The sequence below is a fragment of the Leptonychotes weddellii genome, chromosome 5 (assembly GCF_054177405.1).
Source record: "Leptonychotes weddellii isolate Sample4059 chromosome 5, ASM5417740v2, whole genome shotgun sequence".
Classification (NCBI taxonomy): domain Eukaryota; kingdom Metazoa; phylum Chordata; class Mammalia; order Carnivora; family Phocidae; genus Leptonychotes; species Leptonychotes weddellii.
Genome location: NC_138373.1, coordinates 60,248,866 through 60,265,355, shown reverse-complemented (window position 1 = coordinate 60,265,355; position 16,490 = coordinate 60,248,866). Strand labels below are relative to the sequence as shown.

Sequence of the window (16,490 nt, the reverse complement as noted above, 5' to 3'; positions counted from 1 at the left end):
ATTTCACTAATGGCTAGTGATGTTGAGAATCTTCCCATGTGATTACTAGCCATTTGCCTATCTTCTTTGGAGAAATGTCTATTCAGATCTTTGCCTATTTTTGAATTCAGTTATCTTTTTATTACTGAGGTGTAAGAGTTCTTTATATATGCTACATATAAGTCCCATATCAGATTATATGATTTGCAAACATTTCTTCCCATTCTGTGGGTTGTCTTTTCATTCTCTTGATAGCATCTTTTGATTAATTCTGTTGATGTCCAAATTATCTATTTTTCTGTTTCACTTGTGCTTTTGGTGTTGTAGCTCAAAAAAAAAAAAAAAAATCATTGCCTATCCCAAGGTCATGAAGATTAATACCCATGTTGTCTTCTAAGAGTGTTACAGTTTTCGGTCTTACATTTAGGCCTTTGATCCACTTTGAATTAATTTTTGTATCTCGTGTGAGGTAGTGGCCCAACTTTATTCCTTTTCATGTTGATATCCAGTTGTCCCAGATCACTGGTTGAAAAGGGTATTTCCCAAAGAATTGTCTTGGCACAACTGACAAATATCAATTACCATAAATTTATGGGTTTATTTCTGATCTATAAATTCTATTACAAAAATCTATATGTCTAACCTTATGCCAGTACCACACTGGCCTGATTATTGTGGCTTTATATAAAGTTTTGAAATCAGGAAGGAGAAGTCTTCCAATTCTGCTCTTTTTCAAGATGTTTTGGCTATTCCGGATCCCTTAAATGTCTATGTGAATTTTAGGGCCAGTCTGTCAATTTCTGCAAAGAATCCATCTGAGATCTTTTTTTTTTTTTTTAAGATTTTATTTATTCATTTGAGACACAGAGATACAAAGAGAGAGAGAGCATGAGGAGGGGGAGAGCCAGAGGGAGAGGGAGAAGCAGGCTCCCTGCTGAGCCAGGAGCCCAATGTGGGGCTTGATCCCAGGACCCTGGGATCATGACCTGAGCCGAAGGCAGACGCTTAACCATCTGGGCCAATCAGGCGCCCCTCCATCTGAGATCTTGATAGAGATTGCACTGAATCTACAGATCAATTTAGGGAGTACGGTCATTTTAACAATAGTAAGTCTTCCGATTCATGGACATGAGATGTTTTATCACTTATTTAAATTTTCTTTAATTTTTTCAACAATGTTTTGTAGTTTTAATAGTGTAAATTTTATACTTCTCTGATTACATTTATTCCTAAGTATTTTTTTCATGCTATTAGAGGAGGAAATATTTTCTCAAGTTCATTTCAGATTGTTCACTATAAGTGTATAGCAATAGAACTTATTTTTGTATATTGATCTTATACCCTACAATATTTCTGACCTTGTTTATTAGTTCTGATAGTGTCATGGATCCCTTAGGATTTTCCATATCCATGATCATGTCATTTGCAAACAGGGATAGTTTTACTTCTTCCTCTCCAATCTAGGAGCCTTTTATTCCATATCCTTTCTTAACTGCCCTGGCTAGAACTGTCAGTACAATACTGAATAGAAATGATGAGAGTGGACATCTCTGTCTTGTTCCTGGTCTTAGGGGGGAAAGCTTTCAGTCCTTCACATTAAGTGTGACGTTAGCTGTGGGTTTCTCACAGATGACCTTTTCAGGTTGAAGAACTTCCCTTCAATTCCTCTTTTGTTGTTGTTGTTTGGTTTGTTGTTGTTTTAATCTTAAAGGGGTGTTGGAATTGTCAAATGCTTTCTCTCCATAAGACATAACCTTTTCACACTTATGTTTCCTTCTGTACACACTCTCTATACTACCTCCATAGCTCAGTCTTTCTCATCTTTACAGGTCTCTACTTCAGGAAGTCCTGGACCTACCAGTTCAAAAGTCTCTATCCTTCACTATCTCTTCTTCCGTCTATCATATAAACTTCAGAGCACTCAGCCATTATTATTGTAAGTACAAATTCTGATAACCCCTGTATAAGGTTTAGTATTTGCCAGCATGTATTTATCGTCTTAATCCTCACAACAACCTTACTAGGTAGATGTTATTATCACCATTTTATACATGTGGAAGCTGAAAGAGAGTTTAAGTATCTTGTTCAAGGTTATACAGTTTATAAATGGCAGAGTCAGGTTGAAAACCCAGGTCCGGGGGTGCCTGGGTGGCTCAGTCATTAAGCGTCTGCCTTCTGCTCAGGTCATGATCCCAGGGTCCTGGGATCCAGTCCCGCATCGGGCTCCCTGCTCTGCGGGAAGCCTGCTTCTCCCTCTCCACTCCCCCAGCTTGTGTTCCCTCTCTCGCTGTGTCTCTCTCTGTCAAATAAATAAATCTTTAAAAAAAAAAAAGAAAGAAAACCCAGGTCCCCTAGCTCCCAAGACCCTTCTCTTAAACATTTGCTATCATATCTATCAGTAATTGCTCTTACTTATTTCTAACTTTATTTGCCAATCTCATTTATTGATATATTTTTAGTATCTAACACCATGCATGGCCGGTGTTCATTAACTACTTAATGAACAAATGGAACACTGGTCTCAAGATGCCCCACAAAAGAGGACTCTGGTAAGTACTGCTGACTATACACACCCATGAGATTCACAAGGCTCATTTGTTTTTGAGATCCTTCAGTAAGAAAGGTCGCTTAATTTTAATTCAATGTTTTCTAAACTCATTTGAGCACAGACCCATCTTCCCACCTCTGTCCCCACTGCATTAATAGTATAGGGAACTGTGTTCCAGGGAACACAATTTGAGAAATACTGCCCCAGAGAGGCAGTCCAGAAAGCACAGTTCCCAGAAGGGTGCTTCTGTTCCCCTTTCTGTGCCCGGCTCTGCTCTCATCTAAAAAGTCTCTCCCATAGCCTCAGCTCAGTACAAAAAGAAAAACCCAATATTAAGTTTTCCTTTTCTTTCCTGGAGCTCCTAAAGGGCGCATAGGACACTAAAGAGATATAAAGATTTTCCCAACTATCAAAAGGGCTCATCTCCCCTGTATGTTTGTGGTCCTGTAACTTATCACAGAGGGAGCTTTAATTTTCTCAGAGCTCTGGTTTCTTGAATGTGATTCAAACAAATTCACCCTTCATGATGTACTTTAATCTGCATTCTCAGGATGCAGGCAAAGCCAATGATGTGTTAACCACAAAATTGTATTTCTTTCCTAAATACTTACTGTAATGCTGATATTTAAATCATAGCTTCAGATATAGAATGACTTCAAAATCTTCATATCTCAGCTCTGTAATTCTTCAAAGTCATCTATTCGAACTCTCTCTGAAAAGGGGGAAAGAAAAATTTCAACTTTGAAATCTAAGAAAGAAAATAGCAAACAATATAAGACAACCACATGTATAAGCAAAGCAGGATACACTGCTGTGATTAATTTTCTGCTTCTAAAGAGCTTTTACTCTTTCAATTAGTCATCTACATCAGCTATAACAAATTACAGGCAGTGGTTAGAGTACCTTTTTAAACCTCTTATAAAAAATACTCAATAAAAATTTGTTTTCCTTCATCCTAAAGCCAATGAATAAAGTCATTTCTATGCAATGGTTCTCCAAAGCTCTAATTTTTCCATAGTGACTGAAATTTTATACATTTGGTCTAACAGCAAGAATTATGTTGAGTAAATATGAGTACTTTCTAAAATACAAATTTACAACAGATCCAAATAAGGGGATTTGGGGAAAAAAAAGCTTTGTAACGAAGGGAGACTTGAGAAAACCAAGAAGGATGGGTTGGAATTCATCAAAGAGTAGGATATGTATAGCCAGAAGAAACTGACAAAGGCCCAATTCCTTAGAAAAAGAGATATGGAATAAAGAAGTTGGAGACTAGTGGAACCCGTCTAGGGCAACCAGAGTGAGTGACTGGGCTAGAACTTGGTCTATGCCATTAATTCCAGGCAGAGAAAAGCTTCCACATTTATTTTCCTCACAGGCTGGGGAATGAGGGAAAACCCCACTCACATATTGTAAGTACGACAGAGGAGGACTACAGCATATGTACATTTCCCTGTGTGATTTTCCTACCTGCAGGTAATCTGTATACAAGATAACTCGCTTGATAATAGTTCATTTCTTACACTCAAAATGGCTGCCTGCCTGTGTGGCATCCAGTGACTCAGGCTGGGAGAGGGATACCAAATACAAGCAGGGCTTCAGCCCTGAGAGCCCAGACTAAAGAGAGAAGCCCCTAGATTTATTAGTTGGTTAGTGGTTAGTTGGTTAGTGGTAAAACAGTGTTGGCTTGGGAAAACCTATTGTTTCAGGCTACTGAGGCACTTCCTCCTATCTCCTCCCAATGTCTGTTCAGCACTTCTTTGTACTACCTTTTGAAAACATCATCTTAGCAAAGAGTTCACTCAAGCACAGAAGGCCCTGGAAGGGACAGGAGCCCAAGACACACCAGCATTGTAAAGGACCAGAGCTGGCATCAGTCCTCAGTTTTTAGGAACATATGGGAGGCATGGTGTCTGATCCTATCTTACTTAACTCGTGTAGAGAGAATGGGGTTCCTCTCCAGAAGTCCGTGCTGGGGCAACTGACAAGGCAATCACCCTGTGGTGATGACGGAGCACAGGGGAGTCAACCCACGTGAAGTTCCCCCAAAGCAAAAAAACATTATTGTCACCCCTGCCCAGTAAAATTCAGACAGCTATGAACGCATTACTTAAAGCCACAAAGATGGTTGTGGTAAACACAGACAAACTATTGGGTTTAAGTAGACTGTTTTTTTGTGCAAAAAAAAAAAAAATCTTTTTTCCTCCTCCCCCACAAATCTGTTTATTACTAAAAAGTTTTGGAGCCTTGTGAATGGAGCTAGACCAATTTAAGCCTGGCTTTCCCCCGGGGTCCCTCCTTAGTATACTAAACTGAGGAGGAATTTGCCTGCTTTAGAAAAGGAGACCCACTTTCTATACTGGCCACAGAGGAATGAAAAACGAAATTATTTAAAAGGAAAAGGGCCAAGAGAACCAAAAGAAGCCAAGAGGTAAGGGCAGGAGAAGAAATCCTCATCTCTCCCTCTTAGAGAGCTCTATTCTGCCCAGACTCCCATGTCTGTTTTGTCCTTGGCCCATGTCCCTCAAGTGCCCTGTAGAGGAGGGGTTCTCAAGCTTGAGTGTGCAAAAGGGTTCCCTTGGAACTCTACAACTGCAGTTCGAGAAGAAAGAGAATCTACTGTGGACATCATGAGCCCAAGGACCAAGAAGGAGTTTGAAAGGCCTGTTCCTGCATCACTAGTTCTAGGAATCTGGTTTGCCCAAAGACAAAGGGATAGTCACTAGGTAATAAAACTTCATAATATAGCAACGGACAGGAAAACAAAACAATAAATCAGCTTTAATGCACTCAAGATAACTCGGGGAAAGAAAAGGGCAAAACCACAATCAGGAAAGGGTCCAAATTAAGTGACAGGCTGAAGTTTAGTAAACTAGTCAAACCTGCATAAGAGCAGCAAAAATTCCAGAGGAAAACAGGGCAATGGGGAAAGGAGAATCAATGTGCAGCAGGAAGAGGCACCCAAGTGAAAGTCTTAGCTCGTCTTGCCAGGGCTCGCTCCATCCTTCTGAAGTATTTCTTCCTGGTCAAAAACAAACTTTCACCTGGCTTTCAGATGATTATCAACCCCTGTGCAAAACCTCTCACATGAGTCTGTGACTAACTGTAGACCAACTGTATCTGGAGGGAAGATACACCAGAGAAAAACATACTTTATCTTACATTTCAAAAGACAGGTTTGACAGAACATGCTGATGGAGGTGTCCACAGTGAAGGGACATTTCTGGTGAGTTTTATTCATGTACTACTTTACTACAGTGTCAGGTGCCTCAAGGTCCAGAGCATTTAGCAGGGTCTTACTCCCCTCCACCAGGCATCCAATAATGGATTCCTATTACAGATCCTAGGGATGAGGCTTCCATGAGACCCACTTTTGCTCTGGTTACTTTCTCCCATCTTTCTTTTCCTGGATGCCTAGAGCAAGGAAAGGAGGTTCTTTAAGATATTATCAGGAGCGGGGTGCCTGGGTGGCTCAGTCAGTTAAGCAATTGACTCTTGGTTTTGGCTCAAGTCATCATCTCCTGGTCATGGGATGGAGCCTTGCATCTGGCTCTGCACTCAGCATGGAGTCTGCTTCAGATCCTCTCTCCCGCTCCCTCCTGATCACTCTCTCTTTCTCTCTCTCTCCCTCTCTCAAATAAACAAATAAAATATTTAAAAAAAAGATATTTTCAGGAGCCATGGGCATTTCCTCCTTATCCCATACAAATCTCAAGATATCTTTCAGGATTCAGCTTAGATGCCTCCATTTCCATGAGACCCTTCTCTAACTGTCTTACTTCTTCCTCAGCGAGCTTTCTGTCTCTTCAAATCATGCCAATTATCTAATTATAGATGACCACTATACTTAATTCTCAACCATCTAGGATTTGATTAGCCAGAACAGCAATAATATAATAATAATAATAAAAATAGTAAACACTGTTATTATTTGAACATTTATAAATAATAAACAAAATTCCTCCAAATCAACAAAACGGTGTACCTATTAGAAGGCACCCACTGACTGGAACTACAGAATAACCTGTAGACATCACCACGGGTCTGTAGCTGTGTGGGGACAGTCCCATTCCATCACCCCTCAGATATGTGCTTACTATATTGGTGCCTGAGGTGTCATTCTGCTAGCATTAATTCCAGGACCACACAAGTTGATGGAAAAACCGTTAGTAAGGGACTGGACTGGTCATGTGCAGGAGCCAAGGTTAGAGGCAGTTGAGCAATGACAATAGGAGAAAGGTGACACAGGAGAGAGGGCAGCAGGGACACTGTGGGGGGAGGGGGACTCCCTTCAAAGATCACTGGGCCCACTGAGATGACTTTAGAAAGAAGAAAGGACAGTTATTGAGGACACACTAGGACCATCTAGGTTTCATTTTAATATGGGGGAAGGCATACAAAAATCTTGGCTAAAGAACAAATAACAGACCATTTTAATAATACTAACCATTGGCCCATTTTATTTGTCAAGTAATTTATAGGAGAGTTTGTCATCCTGAACTATTATGCTTGTATTATTTTTGCACATTAGGATAATGTCCATAGAATGGTGAATATTTTCCTAAATACTGGATTCTTCATGAACTACATGTTGGTAGCCTTCACTGAGTAATGGTATACTAAATGCATCCCAAAGTATAATTCAACTGTAAATATCCTTTTGTACTCCTCTTGATTGAGAGATATGTCTTTCATATGTTCATGCTTTTTTTTTCTCTAAAATGAGACTGTGGGTTTTTATCTTGTATGTTTTTAGTACTTCATAGGCATGAAGTCAGTGCTCAAACAATAGATTCTGAAAGACTGACAGGGGTACCAGTGGGCACAGGGCAGCTCATTCCCCCTGCGAGGGCTCTGGCAGTCAGCACGCCACCAGCTGCAGGAAGATGCTCACCATCAAAATAGCAACTGACGCGGGGACACATGAAGGAGAGGGAGCTAAAATAAGCACCTCAATCCTCCCCGGTGAGATCCAGAAACTCCACCACCCTGCTGTTCTTGGGGCTATCTTCCTAGGGGGGCACGTTTCCCACTTGATGGGCTTTCTGCTGCTAGTTCGGTAGGTTTCCTATTAGGGTATACATCCCATTACAGCAACAGGTCTTAAAAGGGAGCATGAGATCCTCTTAGTTTTTGAACATGCTCCTACAAAACCTTGGGAGGTATTACGTTTCAAAATCCAGAGGATGTGGGTATTATCTAAAATCACAAGTGTAAAAATTAAGTTAAGGGGCAGAATTCTCAATTTTACCTTCTATCATATATTTTTTTCAAAATCTTTGGTGCCTTCTAGGACTTGCCTTGTAGCAACCACAAAATGCATAAACAAGTAGCAAACGAACATTGAAGAAAAAGTCAGCTTGCTATTTGATAGACACATGTACTTGTGAATTTGACCTTATATTGTTTATAGCACCCAAATATAGTACTGTGGGCCAAATATTTGCATCCCCCGAAGCTAATATGTTGAAGTTCTAGTCCCTAAGGTGATGGTATTTGCTGTTGGGGCCTTTGGGAGGTGACTAGGTCATGAAGGTGGAGCCTTTATAATGGGATGAGTGTTTTTATAAGAACAAACAGTGAGAGCTTGATTCTTCTCTCTGCTCTCCATGTGAGGACACAGCAAGAAGGTGGCTGTCTGCAAACCAGGAAGAGGGCCCGCACAAGTCACCACACCAGCCACCACCTTGATCTTGGACTTGCTAGCCTCCAGACTGTGAGAAATAAGTGTCTATCATTTAAGCTACCCAGTCTACAGTATTCTTGTTGCAACAGCCCAAACTAAGATATATAGTAAGAGCCAGATTTATATTTAGTAATTAAATACATACGTGTGTATGTGTCTATACACATGTATATACATATACACACACATATACATAAGTATAATTATGTATATAATGACAAAACACATAATGTGCTAAATTACAAAACAGAAAAACAGGATGCAACATTTCAACATTTCAAAGTGTGCCTCAAAAAGCACCATGACTGGGGCGCCTGGGTGGCTCAGTCGTTAAGCGTCTGCCTTCGACTCAGGTCATGATCTCAGGGTCCTGGGATCGAGCCCCGCACCGGGCTCCCTGCTCGGCAGGAAGCCTGCTTCTCCCTCTCCCATTCCCCCTGCTTATGTTCCCTCTCTCATTATGTCTCTCTCTGTCAAATAAATAAATACAAACCTTAAAAAAAAAAAAAGCACCATAACTTTCTCCAAGGTCTCCAAGTCCTTGAACTTGAACAGTCTGAAAACCATCACCTGGGTATATTTCCACAGGCAGTTCCAGGAAGCACTCTAGAGGTATAGCTGCCCCAACAAAAAGAGAATTAAGACCCTTCACAGAACCAAGTGCTCACTGTTTCTTCTGTCAGAGGTAAATGGGGGCTTCCCAGTGGATTGCAGTGGGCTCAAAGCAACCACAATATCACGATCCTCCTTTGGACTCCTAGACACTCATGGTCAATCCATGTGATCAGAACTTGGTGAAGACAAATACTTTCTATCGCTCTCCACTGACCTCATATGTGCATGTTTTCACAAAAATAAGATGACTATGCTAGATCTTGCTCTTTTTTTTCTAAGTGAACAATGAACACCAAATAAAAAGCCTATTGATATTCAAGCTGCATCTGATAAGAAAATTATGCACTAAGGGCTGGAGTTCACTCTCTGTATACTCTGCCCATAACCCCTCGTGATGGGGAGGGAAGTGATGGGTCCTGACTGACTCTGGGTCATAGTCTCATCCTAAAGTAATGTCTTCTGGGTGCATATCACAGTGGTGGGTCTCAAGAGCTTCAAGTATGAGAAGCCCCTTTCTAATGTCAAATTTTTCTTGTATCCACCCTCTGCCATCAGTTGCATGGTTAGTAAGATAATGTCGAAAAGCTACTATGAACCTAGTGATGTGTCTCACAGATTTATATTTTATAAGTCATAGTCACTTAGGAGCACTTAAAGTAATAGTGCTTCTGTTGATGGGAATGCAAATGGGTGCAGCCACATGGAAAACAGTATGGAGGGTCCTCAAAAAATTAAATGTAGAACTACCATATGATCCAGTAATTCCACTACTGGGTATTTACCCAAAGAATACAAAAACACTAATTCGAAAAGATACATGCTCCCCTATGTTTATTGCAGCAATACAGACAATAGCCAAGATATAGAAGCAGCCCAAGTGTCCGCTGATAGATGAATGGATAAAGACAATGTGGTACATACACACACACACACACACACACACATTACTCAGCCATAAAAAAGAATTCAAATTTACCATTTGCAACAACATGGATGGCTCGATCTCACAACCCTGAGATCATGACCTGAGCAGAAACCAAGAGTCAATTGCTTAACGACTGCACCACCCAGGCACCTCTAAAACAAACCATTTTTGAATGGAAATAGCAACCAAAAGAATTAGGAAGAGGGAGAGCACTAAAGATCTTGTGCTGGAACTGCTGACTAACCAAACTACGGTGGGCTCAACCCTTCTGATGGAGGAAGCAGGGATGTCCTCTCTGATGGAGGAGGACTGCGTACCTGGGAAATCACAACTTCTTCCTGAGCCTCCAAAAGTAAAATAAGCAAGCTAGACCAGAGAACTGATACTGCTTAAAAATGTGACCTGAGTCAACATATGCAAATATAAATCACACACATGAGGATAATCAGCAACTGAATATTACTCTGTATAATGTCATAAAACTCTGATCCTCACTGTTAACAGAATTTTAATCATTCTTTGAACAGCATCTCGTATCTGACAACTGTGAAAGTGTGATAAGTGTGTCAAAAACACCCGTTTTCAGAGTATTGGGGGAAAGTTTAGTTAACAATAACAGCAGCTAATACTCATAAAGCACTCAGTATTTACTAGGCACTGTTCTGAGCACTATCTATATATTAACCACTTCATCACCACCTCTAGCTTCTATTAGTATCCCCATTCTACAGATCAAGAAACTAAGGTGTAGAAAGGTTGTCCAAGGTCACACAGGTGGCTAGTAGCATTTTTGGCTCCAGAGTCCTCACTTTTATTCACTATGCTATGCAGCATCCCTCATTAAAAAATAATTTAAAAGCTTTTCTTAAAGATAAAAATAAAATAAAAATTAAAGATAAAGATAAAAACCTTTCACAAGATTCTACCCACTTCATAGTCAGTATCTCCACTGTGTTAAATCTAACACAGGTTAGTAGAAATTATTATAAATATTACCATAAATATAATATAAATTATTATAAAAATTATAATAACATAGATTAGTTTCTGACTTCTCTACCTAGGGCAAAATGGATCTTCACCACTGTGAATGTTCAAACACCCGTCTGTATCCCACACCTGGTGGGTGACACCTTACTGCCAGAAAAGAAACAAAAGGACTCTCTCCCCAGGTCTTGGGGTAAGGCTCAACCTGTCCTACAGGCATTTGTCATGTAGATGCCCCGCGACCCTGCTACCATTGCACTGAGGTCCCACGAAGGGCGCTCATTACCCTTGAGATCAGTTTAATTTTGTTTATGACAATCAGATCAGACAGATGTGAACTTAGCATCTACTGAATACAAGGCCCCATGTTAGGTGCAGAGAAGAAAGAAAAGAAACTCAGGCAACAGTGAAGAACTGAAAGACTGCTAAATAAAAGTAACTTAAAGGTCCAAGTAGAAGAGACTGGAACACAAAATTGAAAGGATATAAAGGAAAGGGATAAATCCTGAGGTCCCTCTTCAAGGAAGAAAGCCACTCAGACATTGGCACTTGAGCATGAAAAAGCAGCTCACGAAACCCTCCCACCTTAGTGGTGGGAATAGAAAATGGTACAGCCATTCTGCAGATCAGTTTGGTTGTTTTTCTTATAAAGTTTAAACATACACTTATCATCTGACCCAGCAATCCTGGTCCTAGGTATTGATGCAAGAGAAAATGAAAACTTACGATCCCATAAAAACCCATACCTGAATGTTATGGGAGTTTTATTCATAATTACCCGAAACTGGACACAAGTGTCCTTTAATTGGTAAATGGATACACAAACTCTCTCTACACAATGGAATACTACTCGGCAATGAAGGAGCAAATCACTGAACAACATGGCTATATTTCAAGTGCCTTAAACTAAGTGAGAGGAGCCAGACTCAAAAAGCTATAGACTGAATGATTCCATTTCTATGACGTTTGGAAAAGGCAGAACTGTAAGGACAGAAAACAGACCCGGGGTTGCCAGGGGTGAGAACTGAATGGAGATATTGATTACAGGCTGGCATAAGAAACATTTTAGGGTGATGGAGATTTATATTTTCATTGTGGTAGTTGCACAACTGTACGCACTTATCAAGACATGTCGCTGTATGCTTTTTAAAAGAGTAAATTTTAGGGTGTGTAAATTATATATCAGTAAATCTGACTTTTTTTTTAAAAAACAGCACTTAGCAATTATGCCAACAAAATTATCTCATGGAATGGGGCTATCCTTATCTTCTACAAAGTTCTACAAATCATTTATCGAACTTCCTCTATTAACTCCCAACCCCAATTTCTTCTCGTATGATATTATTGGTTACCCATTTGTAGGAGAAAAAGCTCCTTTAGGCATATAAAATATCTTAAAGTAACCTCTGGTCTTCAGATAATTATGGGAACTCTCCTGTATTAAAAATAGACTTGGGTAAGTGCCTCTTTCTCCTCATGCTAAATATGTGCCTGCTGATCAATGAGGGAAGTAGGCAGGTAAGACTCCAATGGCTTTGTCCATCTACATAGATGGTCACTACAAAACCATTAAATCACCAAGAAGTTCGAGTGCTACGTCCCTTACATGTTGAACTACACTGAAGGTAAACCAAGGTTTCTGCCAAAACCTTTAGGCAAGAAGTAAATCTAAAATAAATCTTGACTTTCATTGCAAACCTTTAGTAAGGTAGGAAAATCACAAATATCACTGTACTATGAACAATGTAACTGCACTATGGTTTGATCTACATATGCAGACTAAAAACAGTATGCATGATTATGGTTCTTTCCTTCATTCAATATCTAGCAGATACATCCTGATTGCCCATGTGTAATAGACACGAAAGATACAATGACAAACCAACACCCCTGTCATTATGGAGCTCACGTTCGCTGGGGAGTAATAAACAAATTATAAGGACATGAATCAAACTGATCAGTTGATAATAGACTGTAGGTTTATAAACACTTGGGGGGGGAGCAGGGTAAGAGAATGGGGGGCTTCTAGTTTAGATAAAGTGAGCAAGTATCTCCGCGGAGACCTGGAAGAACTTGGGAAAGCAAGGTGGTGAGTATGGGGAAGGAGAATGGTCAGGAAGGGGAGAGGAGAACAGTACAAATCCTCAAGTCTTGAGATGGGAGTGTGACTGGGTGTCCAAGGGACAAGTGAGATGGCCAGTGTGGCTGGAGGGGGGTGAGGGAGAGGAGGAGTGGATGGGGAGCCAAGCAGAAAATGCTGGTCAGAGACAACAGGCTCAGATCACACAGGCCTGTGCCAAAGAAGGACTTTGCGTTTTGTTCAGAGGTACCAGAAGCCACTGTTGGGTGCGGCAAGGTTGTGACATGATCTTGATTTAGTTTTAAAGATTAACTGTAGTTACACTAAGGAAAATAGGCTCTAGGGGCAGGTAGATGGGGAAGTGAACCAGAAGAAGCAGACAGGAGAAACTGACAGGAGGCCACCCCAGCCAGGGCAGAGAGTCAGTCCTGGACGAGGTGGTGACAGTGGAGGAGGTGAGAAGGAACCAGATGGGTGCCCAGGGGCATGACGTGCCACTGACTGAGACGCAAGGTGCTGGGATGGTGCAGATTCGTTCTGTATTCAGTAGCATCCAAGCGAGTCCATAGAAAATGTACATTACATTCCTACCAGGGAGTGAGAGAGGTGAATTCAGATAAAGAAAAGGTGACTTTGACCCAAACATCATTAGTCCCTAAGACTTTAAAAGCTTTACTGGGGAAGAGCTGACTCAGGACCAGTTTAGATATTAATTTTATCTTGCAATAGCATCCCCACTGACTAGGTTATTTACTATATACAGCTAAGAAATGGATTTCTGTAAGAAACTATATATTCCATCAGTGAACTTTCCGGGAAACAAAGATTTCCAGTGAAGCTAATAAAAACTTCAAAGCTTTATCAAATATATCCACAATGCTTTGAAGAGCCCCTGTATCTAATCCTTACTAAAAGAATGTCAGCAAGATTGAAGAATATGGTTATTCTTTACTACATTCACATTATAAAAGAGCTCCGTCCGATGGGAAACAGAAGTCAAATAATAAGACCCTAATTAGTTTACATGTTAAGGCCTTTTATATAAACACTGTTTGCTTGACATAATCCACATCAAAGCATTTATCTGCTTCACAGATTATGTTCTTCAGCTGCCCTAAGATTTCTTTTTGTTTTTAAAAGATTTGAGAGAGAGAGATGAAAAAAGAGAACACGAGCAGGGGAGAGGAGCAGACTCCCCACTGAGCAGGGAGCCCGATGCAAGGCTCAATCCCAGGACCCTGGGATCATGACCCGAGCCCAAGGCAGACACTTAACCGACTGAGTCACCCAAGCGCCCCCGCCCTAAGATTTCTATGATGAGGAAGCTCTTTCTGAGTTTGCCGAAGCTGGATCTAACCTAGGAAGAGGCCAGGAACAGAAATGCACAACGGGATTAAGGTTGATGCCCACAAATTAGAATGAGGTGCAGTAGCAGGAAGGCCAGCGAAGCGAAGCTCCCACATTATGGGACTCTGTGCACGTCTCAGATCACATCTGTTTCATCTAAGACAAGATTCGCGCCCGGGATCCAAAACACAAGGAAAAGTTTAAATTGTTTTGATTGGCCTAACTGTAGCCTGCTAATATGTACAACGTCTTCCAGGAAGATATCATTCCCATATTTTCCATCTTTTCCTCCCTCTTTCTCCTAATTCAACAGCACAGAGCCTGATGGGAAATCAGATCAAAACACACTTGGGGATGCTGAGCATGGGGACCTCTGGAGACAACAGGCATAGACATGACTTTCAATCTGTTGCTGTTGGTGAAAAAATGTTTCAATCCAGTTGGAACCATCCAAATTTGAAACCACCTTATAAACTCAGTCTGCTTTTGGTTTTTTAAAGGTTTTACTCAAAAGAAATGAGCTCCCAAAAGTAACCATAACCTCTTCAGCTTCATCAGTAGCCAAGAGAAAAATGTCCTTTTAGGAGGGCCCAGAAAATACAGGGCCAGAAAGGGGACTTCATAACTCCTCAGTGTCTCCTCTTGGTAACATTCTGGAAGTCCTTTCACGGTTTTCCAGATGTCTTCCTACATCATTATATCTCTTCGGATATATCCTTGGAAAGATCTGTTCTAAAACAATTCACTGTTCTGCTCTAAAATTTTTTTTTTTTTACTCAAATCTCTGAATTTAGTGACTTTTCCCAAGTATCAGCTCTTAAAGAGATTTTTTTCTGGCTTGTTGCTTTAAGATGTCAAGATGTATTCTGCTTTTCTAATCTCGACTTAGGACTTCCTTCACATAGCCCCTCACTGTTACAATAACCAGATGTTTCTGCCTGTTTCCAGAAGACAGCAGCAGCGAGGCTTTAGGCCCTAGGCTCCCCCCAGGTCATCCGTTTAGATATTTACCTTATTTCTTCCCAATGGTTCCAGACAAATCTTCTCTATCTCTGTTTTTTAAGATCTCAGAGTTAAAACACACACATACCCACGCAATGTCAAATCCTCTGCCAAGAATAAATTAGTGTGGTTTTCTCTTTGGACTCATCTATAATGACCTAAAGATGTATTATATCTGGATTCTCAGAGGTCTGCTAAGTATTAACCACAACGATGTGAAATGTTAGAAAATTGGGTCAGTCTGTACCTCCATTATTAATCCAGGCTGCTATCACTTCTTGGTGAGATTCTATTAACACATTCTGAAACTGTCACTGACCCACTTGAGAAACTAATGGAACTTAAAAGCTCCCTCTCCAGAAATATTCCAAAACAAAATGGTGGCTATAATTGCCATTCTAGAACACGAGTCAGCAAACTGCAGCCCATGGACTAGCTCGGGGCCACTGCCTCTTTTTCTTAGTAAAGTTTTCTTGGAACGCAGCCCCGCTCATTCATTTCCCTGTTATCGATAGCTGTTTCCATGCTACCATGCAAAGTTGAATAGTTTTGACGGGAACCCACAGAGCCCATGGAGCCTGAAATGTTTACTTCTGATCCTTTACAGAAAGTTTGTCCACCTCAGCTTTAAAACCAATGACTCTTAAGACAATGCATGTAAATCCTACTCTGTGTGATGTTGCAAAGTTACTTATCTAGATTATCATTTTCCTCGGTTAAAATTAAATGACAGAGTTACATGCAAAAGCACCTAGTATAGTGCCTGAGATTCAGTAGGCAACTAATATATGTCCTCTTCTTCTACTGGCCAGCCACCTCCTGGTCCTTCAGTTCCTGGTTCAAATGTCTCCTCCTGCAGTATTCTCCCTGCAGAGTTGAAAGCTCTCTCCTCTTAGCACCGTAAGTTATTTTAACACTGAGTATCCCATATTCTCATTACTCACTTGCCTTTCTTCCCATCTAGAATGTGAATTCCTTTGAAGTAAGTGTCATATCTTATTTACCTTTGTTTCTCCAGGGCCTGGCACACAGCAAAATCCTAGCAAAGATTTTTTTCAAAGAATGAGTAAAGAAATAGAAAATCAACACTAGAAATATTCCTAATTCTAAAGGATGCCATGCAAAGATCATTAATAATATCATTAGTAAAAAATACCAAACTCTCCAAACTGAGTTTCATAAATAATGAGCACATTTTTTTTGATCACCAACTTAAGGTCACAACATGCTACATATTACAGCAGTTTTACCGAATAGGCGAGAAACGAGTTAACACTCCAACCATGTGTAGGTACAAAGAAGTTTCTAGAACCCAAGAAAG

At 40.5% G+C, this 16,490-nt stretch overlaps 1 protein-coding gene across 6 annotated transcripts in view; it reads right to left on the bottom strand.

Annotated features, from left to right (window-relative positions):
- SVIL (supervillin) overlaps nucleotides 1-16,490 on the bottom strand; it is a 226,922-nt gene that overhangs the window by 162,075 nt on the left and 48,357 nt on the right. For 4 of the 6 annotated variants that reach the window (XM_081820796.1, XM_081820797.1, XM_081820799.1 and 1 more), the window contains one exon: nucleotides 3,139-3,239. The gene's annotated coding sequence lies outside the window, so the exon portion shown is untranslated. Of the gene's footprint in view, nucleotides 1-272; nucleotides 281-3,138; nucleotides 3,240-8,706; nucleotides 8,832-16,490 lie in introns of those variants that run through there. The other 2 variants (XM_081820800.1, XM_081820802.1) reach the window with 2 other exon arrangements.